Below are 14,466 nucleotides of genomic sequence, written 5' to 3'. Positions count from 1 at the left end.
TCAGTGGCTGATATCGACATCCTTGATTATTTTTCCAGGAAATTGTGGTCAAATGCATCCACTTGCAAAGTTGTAAACTCTACTACACAAGATGTACAGTATGTCATTTAAAGGGATACTTTTCCTTATTAAGCCATTTTTGGCAGTCAAACATTAATATTTTGCCTATAATAAGTTTATTTTCATTATTTTTCATGTACAATTAGTACCTTTTAAAAGCACATTTTGTAACTTGCTGTCGACTGAAAATGACATCACAAGGGTAACCAATCACAGCTCAGCTTGTGAATGTCACATGACCAAACCTAGAAAACAGATGAGTTGTGATTGGTTACCTGAGCCCTTGTGATGTCATTTTCAGTCGACAGCAAGTTGCAAAATGTGTTTTTAAAGGTATGATTTGTACGTGACAAATAATGAAAGTATCAAATTAATTATAGACAAAATATTAACTTTTTATTGCTATAATGGGCTAAATAAGTGAAGTATCCCTTTAAAGATTCATTTATTAAAGTAGTTCAATTTAAAAAGGGAAACTTGTATATTTTACAGATATATTAAAACACATAGGAAGGCTCATTTCTATATTGGCTGTTTCCCATGTAACATTTTCCATTTATTGAGGTGGTACCACCTCAATATTCTTTAGCCGTAAGCTATCATCATCAAAAATATCATATATAAGGAAATAAATGCAACCTTTTAATTCACACTGTAATGCAAAACAATTTTTTTTTCTTCTCTTTTTCATCTTTCCAGCATACTGCTTGGCAACAAGAGGAGGCGCCACATAACGTTGAGGGGCCTTTCATTGGTGAAGGTGTAATCATTGAATGGACACCACCTCCGGCAAAGCACAACAATTGACTCTTTTTCGAGGAAAAAAAAAGAAAGAAAAAAAAAAACGTGTCAAGGACCGAAGTCCAGCACGGTACTTCCCGCTCGGCCGAGGGCTCGCTCGCCTCTTTGTCATCTCTCATCCCTCTGTAACTTCTTTTAAGTCAACGCTATATGTGCAAATAACCAACCAGCATCGCCTTAGACATCATGTTTATTCCCGCCCACCGCCACCCTTAATGGATGGTACACGGAGTTGAGAATGTGTGAATATTTTGCGCACTGGCTGTGTTTACTGCACCGTAAAGTATCTTCCGCAGGCTCGACTGAAGAGGCGACATGATGGAGAAAGCTGCTTTGAATTTGGTCGATTTATGGCTCAGATGTCATCGGGTAGAGTTGAGGTTATTAAGTTTGGCTTATAAAAATGGTCGCACACGTACCAGTTGTAAAAAAAATAAATAAATAAATAAAAAAAATGCAGAAAATACACGCCGTAAATACAGTACGGGCACAGTCTATACTTTAGATTATAATCTCCATATTTATAGCAAAGATGATGACATTTTGGCAAAAAAAAAAAAAAGGCATGAGTGAGCCTCACCTTAATTTTTTAAAAGGGTATTTTCTGGATGAGCTCACATTTTTAACACCACATGCAACATTTGTATTTTCACGATGATGTGATGCTTTGGAAGGAAGGAAAGAAAGTAAAGACTGTTTTTTGAAAGGGCTTCTTCATGTTGTGAAGATTTTTTTTTTATTGTTACCTTGCAGCGACACTTTTCCGAGGGGATCGCGCGACGATGTTGGCGTATTGTACTGTAATGCCGCTTTTCTCCTCCAGAGGCAGCAGTGAGTAGAAATCAGTTTGTTTTGTGAAATGTGTGATAATACATGAAAGTTGTTGCGTTTTAGTGCAAACTGATTTTTTTGGCTTTTAGTTTCACTCTCCAGCTCAGGCTAAGGAATTTACTTTATTTATGTGGACGTTGCGACATTCTCTTACAATGTTGCCCCCTACTGATGTTCCGAGTAGATGCGTATCGTAAACATTGTTTGATGCTCAATGGAATATAATGTGATTTTCTCCACGTTTCTCTTTCAACGAGTAGAAGGGCTATTCAGTCGCTCAAGCCAACAATCTAAAAGCAAAAGTGTAGCCAAGAAAACATTTTTTACAAGCAGTAAATGTGGCCATTACTTTTATTTCATTGAAGCTTCTCATCTTCCTTCATTGTAGTTTCTTGGCACCAAAACGCCACAGGATTGTAGCACTACTTTTGTCTAAATGGAGCTCCTCAAAGCTTGTTAACATAGTTCATCAGCACCAAATTGCCACAAGATGGTGGAAAAGCACTACTTTTGGTCGAAATTAAAGGAATACTCATTTAGCAATTTTCAGCAATAAAAATTATGTATTTTGTAAAATTATGTATTTTTCATATACAATAACACCATTAAAAAGTCATTTTGCTACTTGCTGTCAACTGAAGATGACATCATTCAATATAACAAAATAATATTTTACTGCTGAGAATTGTAAAATTAGTCAACTATCTGATTGGCTGTTGATCAGATAAAGAGATTAAAGATTCCTGACATCACATAGCTTCTGACATCACATAGCATCTTACCAGTTGAAACTAGATGTTGGTTACATCAGTTCAAAACAGACACTTGACCTCACGGTCATGACCCAAACATAACCCTTGCATGACCCTAGTCATGACAGTAAACATAACCCTTGCATGACCTAGTCATGACAGTAAGCATAACCCTTGCATGACCCTAGTCATGACAGTACCTCTCCCTCAAAGGACGCCTTCTGGCGGACCCTAGGTTAAAATATAACCCTGACATGACCCTAGTCATGACAGTAAGCATAACCTTTGCATGACCCTAGTCACGACAGTAAGCATATAACATAACCCTTACATAACCCTAGTCATGACAGTAAGCATAACCTTTGCATGACCCTAGTCATGACAAACAGCCTGTCAAAAGATTGCATCAAAGCTCTACTTTTGTCAAAATGAAGCTGCTAATCTCATGTCATCACAGTTCGCTGGTACATGATGGTGCCAAATTAACAATTTTATATCAAATTTGACCTGAACACATAATAGTAAATAGGCGAGAACTGATGACTCAGCAAATTGCGACCATGCAGGAGTTTTCTGTACTTGCTTTGAAATGGATTCATGTGATTTTCCAACTCGCTGTAACACATCACATTGTGTGTTTTAGAGCAACATTATTCTTTTTTTTTAGCCATTTCTTCATCTCAATTGAGTAGTTTACAATGGCACATGCTCAATCGTCAGCCGTCAGCCTTCTCATGGCCCCTTTGGCGCTTTGGAGCATGACCGGTGCTCAGGTGCACCACTTTCAAGTCCTCGTATCCTGTGATTACCCATCACTGCGAAAAAAAAAAAAAAAAAAAAGCCGCCTCCACCGAGCGAGGAGCGTAGAGGTTGGGGGTCCCAACTCATCAAAGTGAGTGACCGTACCGTGCGCATCTTTCCTCCTGTCCTTATCGCACCCCCCGCGGCGTGCCCGTCCGTCTCTTTCATTATTCTCGAGGCTCAGCAGATTTCCTCCTGTTTTATTTTTGCGTTCACTCTCTCTCACACTCTTTCTTTTTTTTTTTTTTTTTCTCATGTCATTTGATTCCTGCAGCGTTCCCCTAATCTATTTATTCCACAGTTCATAATTCACCATGTTTAGCTCCTCACGCTGGCTGTCTCTTCCCCGCTTGTAAACAAATAGAAAATCTCATTTTCTGTCTGGCCAAATTGACGCGTCACAGTTGGAAATTTTTCTCATTTGGGACAATTATTGCTAATTTTATAAACCTGTAGTTTTTTTGTTGTTGCCTTTGTTCCCCAACACTATTCGTCATTCAGCGATTTCTTTGGTGAGACGAGTTGGAATTTTTCATTTGAGACACTCCACGAAGGGATCATGAATGCTTACAAATTGAGAGATACTTTTTGGGTACTGTTTAATTCAAGGGACTAACAGTTTGATAAGTATTTCTGAAAAAAAAACAAAAAAAAAAACAATATATGTTGCAATTAATAAATCATGTGATTCCAGACACACATCACGTTAATGATTGAGGAAACAGATGATTATAAATATGCAACACTTAAAACATGACACTGTTCAAGGGTATTATTTCTTGTAAAATTTATTTAGATATTCGACACAACTTCATTGTGGGAATGCTGAAGCATTCCCACATATGTAATTTTGATTTTTATTCTCCACACTTTTTTTTTTGCCGCGTAACAACTCCCACATAATACTTCCAATTTACATTTTTCAAATTTCAACTAGCTTAAAAAAATTCACTCCTCCCGGGGTATATATCGTCTGATTCCACATTACTTACAGTATTTGCACAATTTAACATTTAATATCAACTTTTTTTTTTCCCCCATTCATTTTCAATGGGACAGACTTTTAACTTTTTCTCAGTATCACTTTCCACGCCCACTTCTATACATCATGTAACTTACGTCTGATACTGCTCGGTGGTACAGTTGATAAAGCGCATTATCCAGTAACCAGGAGATTATAATTTCATAATTTACTTCAAAAGCATTCCACATGCATTCAAATCTTAGCATTCAGCTTTCAGCATTCCCATACAATTTCTCTAGAAATTGCACTTAGTCTAGTTTAACACAATGTTGAAGTGAAGATATGTCGCTGAAATGCTTATAAGACAAAATATTCCTTTCCTTTATTAATATAAGTAAATCAAATTATGAAGGCAGATCTGCTACAAGTCATAATGTCTTTTGAAGAACCAAACAAAAAGTAATTATCGTGATCAGGATCGTGTTTACATTCGCCTGAAACGCTTTGAGGTCGCGACTGGAAAGTGGGATAATTCCGATGTCCAAATTTTACGGAGTACAGCATAAATACAAAGAAAATTAAGATAATAAGGAACACCTGGACAAGTTTGATCACATTAATGAAGTTGAAGAACTGAAGAACAGTGCTGGTCTTTACCAGTCATGACGGGAAAATCCAGAGTTTGACCAACATTTTTGGAGTTGAGTTTCACATTTCTGCGCAACAGGTAAGTTTATCACATCTTTTTGATTTTGAATTGATAGTACATTCTCCAAAATGAAACTTTGAACCGATAACATTTCGTATTATAGTAAGTAGGGGTGTGAATTGCCTAGTACCTGACGATTCGATTCGTATCACGATTCACAGGTCACGATTCGATTCGATACCGATTAATCCCGATACGAATTTATAAGTCGATTGTTGCGATTTTTTTCATTCAAATTTAGAAAATACTAATCAGTAAGCTTGTAGAGTGTAAGATTTATATGAAAATGTATTATTTATTTATCTGAAATTTCAGTCTTATAGAGGTTGTAATCTGTTTCATGTTTGAACAGCATTAAAATAAAAATATTAAGGCTTAATGTTCCGTTCATATAACATTCTTCCATGCTCAAGGTGTGAATCCTAACCCGAAGTCAGACGTTTTGTTGAATATTTTTCCATTAAAAATGGAAGTTTAAAAATCGATTCACACACACACACACACACACACACAAAAAAAAGGCAATGATGATAAGACTACCGAATGAACAATTCTGAGCTCTTAAAAAAAAAAAAAAAAAAAAAATCGATTTTTTTTTTATTTAATCGATTCGAGAATCGCGCGATGTAGTATCGCGATATATCGCCGAATCGATTTTTTTTAACACCCCTAATAGTAAGTAACCCTCCATTACGAATAAGTGATTAGTGAAATGAGAATCCATTCAAATCTTGCTAGCAGTTTAAAAAACGAAAAATTGTCCCCCTTTTTCCTGAGGTCTGCGGTGACTTCATCCATCACGTCGTGATCAAATTCCAATCGTAGGATGTTCCACTCCAGTTGATCTGAATGTGACAAATTGGGTATCGCGGTGTGGATTTTTTAAAGATATTAAAACGGGGGAAACACGGGTGGCGCAAAGTCAACCATTTGCATGCGCGAGGACATCTTGGCTCATTATCGCCTCATGAAGAGGATTGCCTACTTTGCGGGACTCTATCAAATAGAGCAGATTACTCACCACGCACACACGCGCGACATCATGTCGTCGAAGGCTCATCTGGAGGATAATAAGAACAAAATGACCTGCTGCTGGATTTCAGCGCGTGGGGGGGGGCTTTCATGTAGGGTGCAATCAGTAACTTCATCAGCCATGCTGCATGTCGCGGGATGAATGTTTAATCAATCAGCCGTTAAAAAAAAAAAAAAAAAAAAAAAAGAATTGTCCTTTCACAATGCACTCTTCTTAACCCTCGTGATATATCATGTGTCAAATTCACCCGTTTACATTTTATAATGGGAAAAAAATGATTATAAATGAGAAAACTTTGTGCAACACAGACAGGCAAAACAATCGTCATATATTATTTATCATCTGCAAAGAATGACTAGTAGTACTGAGGAGTTTTGACCGATTGCATTTATCTGTATTTTTTCCCAGAAGGAGCAGCACAATGTCCATTGAGATGAAACAAAAACTGCGGCAAAAACTGTTTATTTACTGTTTATTTACATATATATATATATATATATATATATATATATATATATATATATATATATATATATATATATATATATATATATATAGGGGTGTTTAAAAAAAAATCGATTCGGCGATATATCGCGATACTACATCGCGCGATTCTCGAATCGATTCAATAATCGGCAAAATCGATTTTTTTTTTTTTTTTTTTTTTTTTTTTTTTTTTTTTTTTTTTTAGGATTCACACCTTAAGCATGGAAGAATGTTATATGAACGGAACATTAAGCCTTAATATTTTATTTTAATGCTGTTCAAACATGAAACAGATTACAACCTCTATAAGACTGAAATTTCAGATAAATAAATAATACATTTTCATATAAATCTTACACTCTACAAGCTTACTGATTAGTATTTTCTAAATTTGAATGAAAAAAAATCGCAACAATCGACTTATAAATTCGTATCGGGATTAATCGGTATCGAATCGAATCGTGACCTGTGAATCGTGATACGAATCGAATCGTCAGGTACTAGGCAATTCACACCCCTATATATATATATATATATATATATTTTTTTTTTATTTTTTTTTTGGGAGGGGTTGACATTTCCAATTGTTTCAGTGGGGAAAATTATTTGAGATACACCTGTAATTGTCTTGACTTGCGTGGTCAGGAAATGAATTAGACTCATATCTCAATGCTGTATTTCCTGTCAGCTCTTTCCCATGTGATTAATAGAGACAAGGCATCCATAATTTAAGAAAATACTGTAATATTCTTTAAATGTCCAAAAAAAGAGCAATGTATGTCTATGGTGCTGCTGTTTTGGTTAGCAAATGTGTCCAAATGGGCTTAATAGTGTGCCACTGCTGAGTAATTGGCATCAAATCGTGCTGAGTCCGCTATTCTGATTTCTGAAAAAAAGCAGTTCATGTTCACAGGTCATCATAAATGGTGCGTTAGCTTTTGAATTTCCTCTCACATGACTTTATTAGGCACCACGATGGGATTTTAAGCACATCTCCTTTTTGTTGAAAAATAAATGCCAGATTGCAACTGTAATAAGGAAATAAGAAGAAAAACACTTTTAATCACATATTCCAGGTTATCCTCCCTCTTGTTTTTGACTGAATAAAACATAAAGCGCCGGCGCTAATACGCCCCATCCATGTTTTCGCTTGTGTACTCCAATCAATAATGTAAAGCTTTTAAACAGAAACTCTTGAAACTCATTTAAGGCTCGCGGGCAAGCAAACATTCATCGAACACTAATAACCTTGCTGAATAATTCAACGTATATTTTATTGAGCTCGCACGCCAGATCGGGCAAAGGAGTCTTGCTAAGCGTCACGCGCCGCCAGAGGCCGAATGAACGACGAGCGGCCTAACCGAACGTGACAAGTCGATCCGTCGTCGTCGCGGGCGGACGCGACGCGCAGATGCGACGAGCGCCATCTTGACGGCGCCGCGTCATACGGCGGGTGTCAACACGGGGACGAAAACAAAGACTAAACGCTTCGGATGATGAACGGCGGCCATCGTGCTTGTCGCCGTCTGTCTCTGTCAGCTTGACTTCACATACACAAACAAATATATTCGCACACAAACACTGGCTGCAGGCCTCTGTTCAATGATGAGAGGCTGAGTGGGGGTTTGCATCTTTAAATAACTTCATCACTAATTATCGAGTTCACTTGTCAGTTAGGCTTATATACAGTAGACAGTGAATCGATCAGATTGGCTGTGGCTAGACATGTGGGTAACAGGACTGACATGGAATTATGTGATTGGCTGTTGACCAAATAAAGAGATTAAAGATTCTTGACATCACAAAGCTCCTGACATCACATAGCTTAAGACCAGTTGAAACTAGATGCAGGTTACATCAGTTCAAAACAGACACTTGGCCTCATGGTCATGACCCAAACTTAACCCTGGCATGACCCAGTCATGACAGTACCCTCCCCTCAAAGGACGCCTCCTAGCGGACCCCTAGGTTTAAACATAACCCTTACATGACCCCAGTCATGACAGTAAACATAACCCTTGCATGACCCTAGTCACGACAGGAAACATAACCTTGCATGACCCTAGTCATGACAGTAAACATAACCCTTGCATGACCCTAGTCACGACAGGAAACATAACCTTGCATGACCCTAGTCATGACACTCTAGATCACAACCCATTGGATACTAAATTTGCCACTCGCCCAAAGAGTTTTCATAATTGCCGTTGGAAGCCACAAGATGGTGGTAAAGTGCATTTTCTATTAGACAAAGCTATGGTCTGATTAAATGAAGCTTCTCCACTTAGTTCAACATAGCTTGCGATTCACCAAAAAAAAAAAAAAAAATCAGTTGAGGAGTTTCATTTAGACAAAAGTAGCGATTTGTTGCCACCTTGGTGCCAATGAACAATGATCAAGTGAGTTGCGGAGCTTCATTTAGCTAAACACAGTGCTTTGCTGCTTTTTCCTGCTACAGTGCTGCTGTTTTGGTTAGCAAATGTGTTCAAATAGGCTTGCCTAGCAGTGAGCCAAGCAGTTATGTTAAAGTGAGTTGAAGAGCTTCATTTAGACAAAAGTAGGCTTTGCCACCAACTGGTGCCAGTAAACAATGTTGAAGTGAGTTGAATAGTTTCATTTAGCCAAAATCAGCGCTTTGCTGCTTTACATGCTGCCTGTGCTGCTGTTTTGGTTAGCAAATGTGTTGAATGGGCTCCACATTGTGCCACAGAAATATATTGAAGTGATTTAAAGAGCTTAATTTAGACCAAAGTAGTGATTTGCCATCAGGGTACAATAGAAAGAAGAATTATTAGCATTTAAATTATGTTCAATAATAATAATAATAATAATAATAATAATAATAATAACAACATTCTGTAATAATTCCCGACTACGCCAATGAGAAGAATTGGTCGATGTGAAACTATCCAACTTACTTCAGCAGACAACATCTGCTCTAACTTGTAATTGCCTCCATTTGGGAGATGACAACAGAGAGCACGATTGTCATCCGCGCATGCATAAAAATCTTTCTCGGGGAGGTCGGCTTCGGGTCCAGGATGGACTCAATGGAGCCGCGTGTGACAGCAGGCGGTAAATAATCATTTGGCCCACACAAGTGGCGGAAGGAGGCACATTGTCTGCGCGCCCGCCTTTGCCGCAACAAATGAGACGTAGGCCACATCTGACACGGCGTCCGTCATTCCGTATGCACGCTCGCTCCGCCGCCAGAGTAACCTTGAGATGAAACGAGCGTGTCGCTTTTGATGCGAGCGGTTTTAGCGAAGGCGTGCAAAACAATGCGTACACCTGCAACGTAGTAATGAGACGTGTTCGCCGCCTGCTCGTCATTTCACAAAATGAAATGGAAGCTACAGTAAATGAGGTGCTTTAGCAGTTCTATATCAAAAGCTGCATTCATGTCTTTCTGTCCATTCATACCCAGCATTTTTTTTTTTAAGGCAGAAAATTTCATACTCATAAATGTTGAGGAGAACGTCATGGCAAAAAAATGTAGGAGTAGGCCACAAAATATCATCCTGAGGGCCATAAATGGCCCCCAGCCTGCAAGTTTGAGACCACTGCTCAAAATTGTCTGTAGCTTTAAATTTAACCTGGGTTCGTTTTAAGAGGCTGAAAAATAAACTGCACTACCCTCAATATATTACGTTTATTCGACCAAATTATGTTGCACACAATTCTAGTCATTTTATTTATCCATAATAAATTAGTAAGTAAAAAGATGATTTCATGTGGGGTAGAGGGGACGTAGAATATTTTTTTCCCTCCCGAAAAGTCATATTTCACAAGAATTAATTTGAGAGAAAAAAAAAAAAAAAAAAGATGGATTCTTTGGGGAAAAAAAGGACTACATTTTCAAGATTAAAGTCATAAGTATATGGAAATAATAGACTTCTATGAGGTGATGGTCTTGGCTACTTTCGTGAAAATTCAAAATCTATTTTTTTGTTTGCAATTGCGATTTTGTTAAAAAAAAATGTCTAAAAATAACAAATAAAATTGCTGTTACTCTCATGAAATTACTACTACTGTATCTCAAAGATGTACTTTAAAATTCTAAAAAAAAAAAAAAAAAAAAAAAAGAACTTTGGAAAAACTATAATTAATTTTAAAAATAACGTATATTTTAAAAAATTATGAAAATATAATATTTAATTCTCATGGGAATCACACAAATATACAACTTTTTATCTTGGAAAGATTACTAAAAGTCCCAAAAATGTACAACTTTATTTTTGTAATATATTATTGTGATTATATCTTGCTGTGGTGTCGAACTGCACTGCACCATGACAAGAGCTGTTCCAAATATGTTTTTCTAATTTCTTCCTTTGTGTTAAGATTATTATTAGAGCTAACGTTTGTTACAATGCTTGTGTCGGCATTGGCTTGTGAAGTCCCACATTTAACGGAAGCCGGTGGAGCAGTGAAATCTCCTGCGAGTCCTTCACAGTCTGCAAATCCTTCTCAAACGTAAACGACTGCCGCAGGTAATGAGCTTACGCGCACGACATGTGTGTATCTCTTTGTATGCTCACTCGTGTGTTTTTTTCTTTTCTTTCTTTATGGGTATTTGCTTAATCCGCCTGTCTCTAATTGATTTCAGGTGGCTGGCCAGGCCTGTCGTTTGCGGCAAAGTTGGCCGATGCTCTCTTCTGACGTGTGGGCTGCAGATGGCCGCCGCGTTGAACTGGCTGCCAGGAAGCGCCGCCGCTTTCTCGCCCGTCTCATCCGCTGAGCCAGGGAACTGTCACGGTTGGCCACGCTTTTCATCCAAGCGCATTGAGCATCACTGGTTAGTGTTCAATCCTATTGTAAAAGTGGAGAAAGAGTGGTAGTCCGCAGTTTAGGAGGAGGTTTGAGGTTCGAATCTCGGCTTTCTTCGTGGAGTTTTTATGTTTTGTTTTGTTTTATGTTTTGTCCTTCCTCCCACATTCTAAAATCATGCATGTTCAGATGTCACATGCCACCCCATCAGGCCTCGCCTCTTTTTTTAAGAGGCCCCGCCTCTTAAAGGCCCATGAATGTACATAGAAACTAGTTAACTTTTGTTCACCTATGTTTACAATGTGTTTAAAGGGTATGTTTTGAAAAATTTCAATGTATTTAAAACTATTTTTAAAATTCCAATATGACCTTTCTACATCATGTCTTTTCACCTATTGCACATGGGTGAGGAACGTACCGTCCTGTGATAAATGGGAGTTGACTCTACTTCAATTTGCCTATCATGTATCCTATTTAAGTGGTTGGTGCCCCACTAATTGGTTTCATATGAAAATGCCATCGAGCAGGAATAAATAGGAGAGGTCAGCAAATGCATAACAAACAAGTGCTCAATCAACGACGCACTTTGGAGCGCTTTACAGTAAAGACCCGAGCTGCCACCAAGAAGCCATCGATCACAAACGGGGGTGGGGGGGGGTGGGGGCATTGAGGTGTCAGGCTCGCTGAGTCTCGCTATCACTCCGACTCTCTCTCCATCAGCATCGCGCAGCGGCCGCTGTGCGATGTAATCGTTTATCTCACACACGGGGGCCGTGGTGGTCCTCAAGGCGGGTTTGTCATGTCACGAAGGTTTTCATTTGCTGAGCTGCTAAGTCGCCTCCTGCACATTAAGCTCATCCCAAGCAATCTTGATTAACTTTGTCCCATCCTATCTATCTATCTATCTATCTATCTATCTATCTATCTATCTATCTATCTATCTATCTGATAGATTAGCTAACTCGCTATCTAGCTAGCTACCTAGCTAGTCATCAATATTTTAGCAATTTAACAAAAAACTCACCTTAACTAAATCTAGACGTGTCAGGTACTTTGACAATGAGTTTCTATCTATCTATCTATCTATCTATCTATCTATCTATCTATCTATCTATCTATCTATCTATCTATCTATCTATCTATCTATCTATCTATCTATCTATCTATCTGATAGATTAGCTAACTCGCTATCTATCTAGCTACCTAGCTAGTCATCAATATTTTAGCAATTTAAAAAAAACTCACCTTAACTAAATCTAGACGTGTCAGGTACTCTGATAAGTTTCTTTCTATCTATCTATCTATCTATCTATCTATCTATCTATCTATCTATCTATCTATTTGATAGATTAGCTAACTCGCTACTTAGCTAGCTTCCTAGCTAGCCATCAATATTTTAGCATTAAAAAAAAAAAACCTTAACTAAATCTAGAGGTGTCAGGTACTCTGACAATGAGTTTGAGTTTATGAGTAAACACTATTTTTTTCCTCCAAATGTGTCTGCTGCTGCATTCCTGAACTTTTTTTTTTTTTTGGGTTCCATAGCAGCACAATGTAGTGTAACTTGACGCTAACTGTATCTATTGTGCTAATGATCATTCCAGTGGCAGAGTGACACAGTGGCCCTAATCAATATTTTGCCAGAGGGAAAGCGAGCCACAACATTGTGTCCATTCCAGTTTTCTCCCCCGCCGACGCTCATTATTTGTTGGCCGGGGATCATCAATCCATCCACAGATGGTTTGTCAAGTGGCGCCGCATTCCAGCAGCACAACACTGGAATGAAAAGGCCAACAAAGGCTCGATGTGACAAAGTTATATTTAAACACTAAGAGCCATATTTTCGTGCCCGGCGCAAGTCTAGCGTAAAGCGCAGTCTAAACGTTTTGTTGTGAAAGTCTTCTTCATGTGTGCCTGTGGTTGTATTATACTGCCCCCAGGTGGCCAAGCTGCACACACCATGAGGAGCAGCTCAGTGTCCATTGAATTGAAGGGGAAAGCAATGTGGCAAACAATTATTTTATTCTTTACATTCTTTATACCGTGGTTGTTTGCATCATAGGGTGCTATTATCTATTCCCTAGGTAGCTCATTAATATTCAAGCGTGCAATCGGAAGCTCTTTTGCCATTGCGGCAACCTGAGAGTTCGTCACCCGCTGTGCTACGTGAGCCTGCTAGTGCTGCTGCTGCTGCTGCTGGAGCCTTTCAACAGGTCTTAACTCTTCAAGTATCGACAGAAAAAATTGCATCTAGCTCGCCCTCAAATTTGGGTCAAGGATTTATTAAGATTCGCTGCGGTACGTCCATTAGTGGATTTCTTGGCGGATCACATTTCACGAGTCGCGTTTCACATCCACAAAGAGACAAGCTTTTGTCTTTTTTTTTTCTCCCCCCACTTTCAACAGAGAGCCAGATACCGTCTGATGACCGATATCATTCATTCTGTTATCTTGACTGGCCCAATGAAGGATCGTTTCTGAAGAAATGGACAATGGCTGGCATCTCGACACGTAAAAAGGTAAGTTGGCGCCACGGTAGCAGAACATGCATTTAAGGTGATGTCACTCGATATTTCTTTTTTTTTTATTATTATTATAATTGATTATGTTAGTGTAATCATTTTTAATTTGGCATTACGTAGTTTTACGGTCATTTTGTTGTTTTAAATCTATTTCGAATACCTTAATTTTTTGTTTGTATTTTTGACTTTCTTTTATTTGATTGTTTGTCTTTCTTTTCTTTTTCTTTTTTGATGAATTATTAATTAAAATATGATTATTTGAAATAATCATGATTTTATTTTATTGTAATTGTGCTGTATTAGATTTAAATGTATTATTAAATTGTGACTTGGTTGTTGAATTTTGGTTTAATTTTGTATTATTTTATTTAATGGTAATATTTTCAACTTATTTTGTTGTCGTTTTATTTTTTAGTTTCTTGTTATTTTATTTTGATTTCAGTATTTTTAATTTAAATGTCTCTTATTTTACTTTCTTGAAATTTGGTTATCTAAAAGATGGGTTACTTTTATTTTATTGTGATTGATTTATGTTGATTTTGCCCTTTGCAATTTAGTCTTTTTTTTTTTTTTAAATTGAATTTATTTTATGATTCACAAGGCAGAAAAAAAATATTTTTGTAATATTAAAAAAAATTTGAGTTTTGTATCAACTAAAATGGCAGCAATGCTGAAAAACAAAACAGATCATCTCCATCCTCTGCCTGACGGTTCTGTGCTACAATTGACCTTAAAAT

General features: G+C 37.7%; 1 protein-coding gene across 2 annotated transcripts in view; it reads left to right on the top strand.

Annotated features, from left to right (window-relative positions):
- The window catches only part of insyn2ab (inhibitory synaptic factor 2Ab), a 42,619-nt gene extending 31,412 nt beyond the window's left edge, over positions 1-11,207 (top strand). The window contains exons 6-8 of one of the 2 annotated variants that reach the window (XM_077495232.1): positions 760-1,692; positions 10,838-10,930; positions 11,047-11,207. The gene's annotated coding sequence lies outside the window, so the exon portion shown is untranslated. Of the gene's footprint in view, positions 1-759; positions 2,827-10,837; positions 10,931-11,046 lie in introns of those variants that run through there. The other variant, XM_077495231.1, reaches the window with a different exon arrangement.
- The last annotated feature ends 3,259 nt before the right edge of the window (positions 11,208-14,466 follow it).

Source organism: Festucalex cinctus, chromosome 14, assembly GCF_051991245.1.
Source record: "Festucalex cinctus isolate MCC-2025b chromosome 14, RoL_Fcin_1.0, whole genome shotgun sequence".
In the NCBI taxonomy this organism is placed as follows: Eukaryota; Metazoa; Chordata; class Actinopteri; order Syngnathiformes; family Syngnathidae; genus Festucalex; species Festucalex cinctus.
Note: the sequence above shows the minus strand (reverse complement) of the source record. Positions and strands in the feature narration are given on the sequence as shown.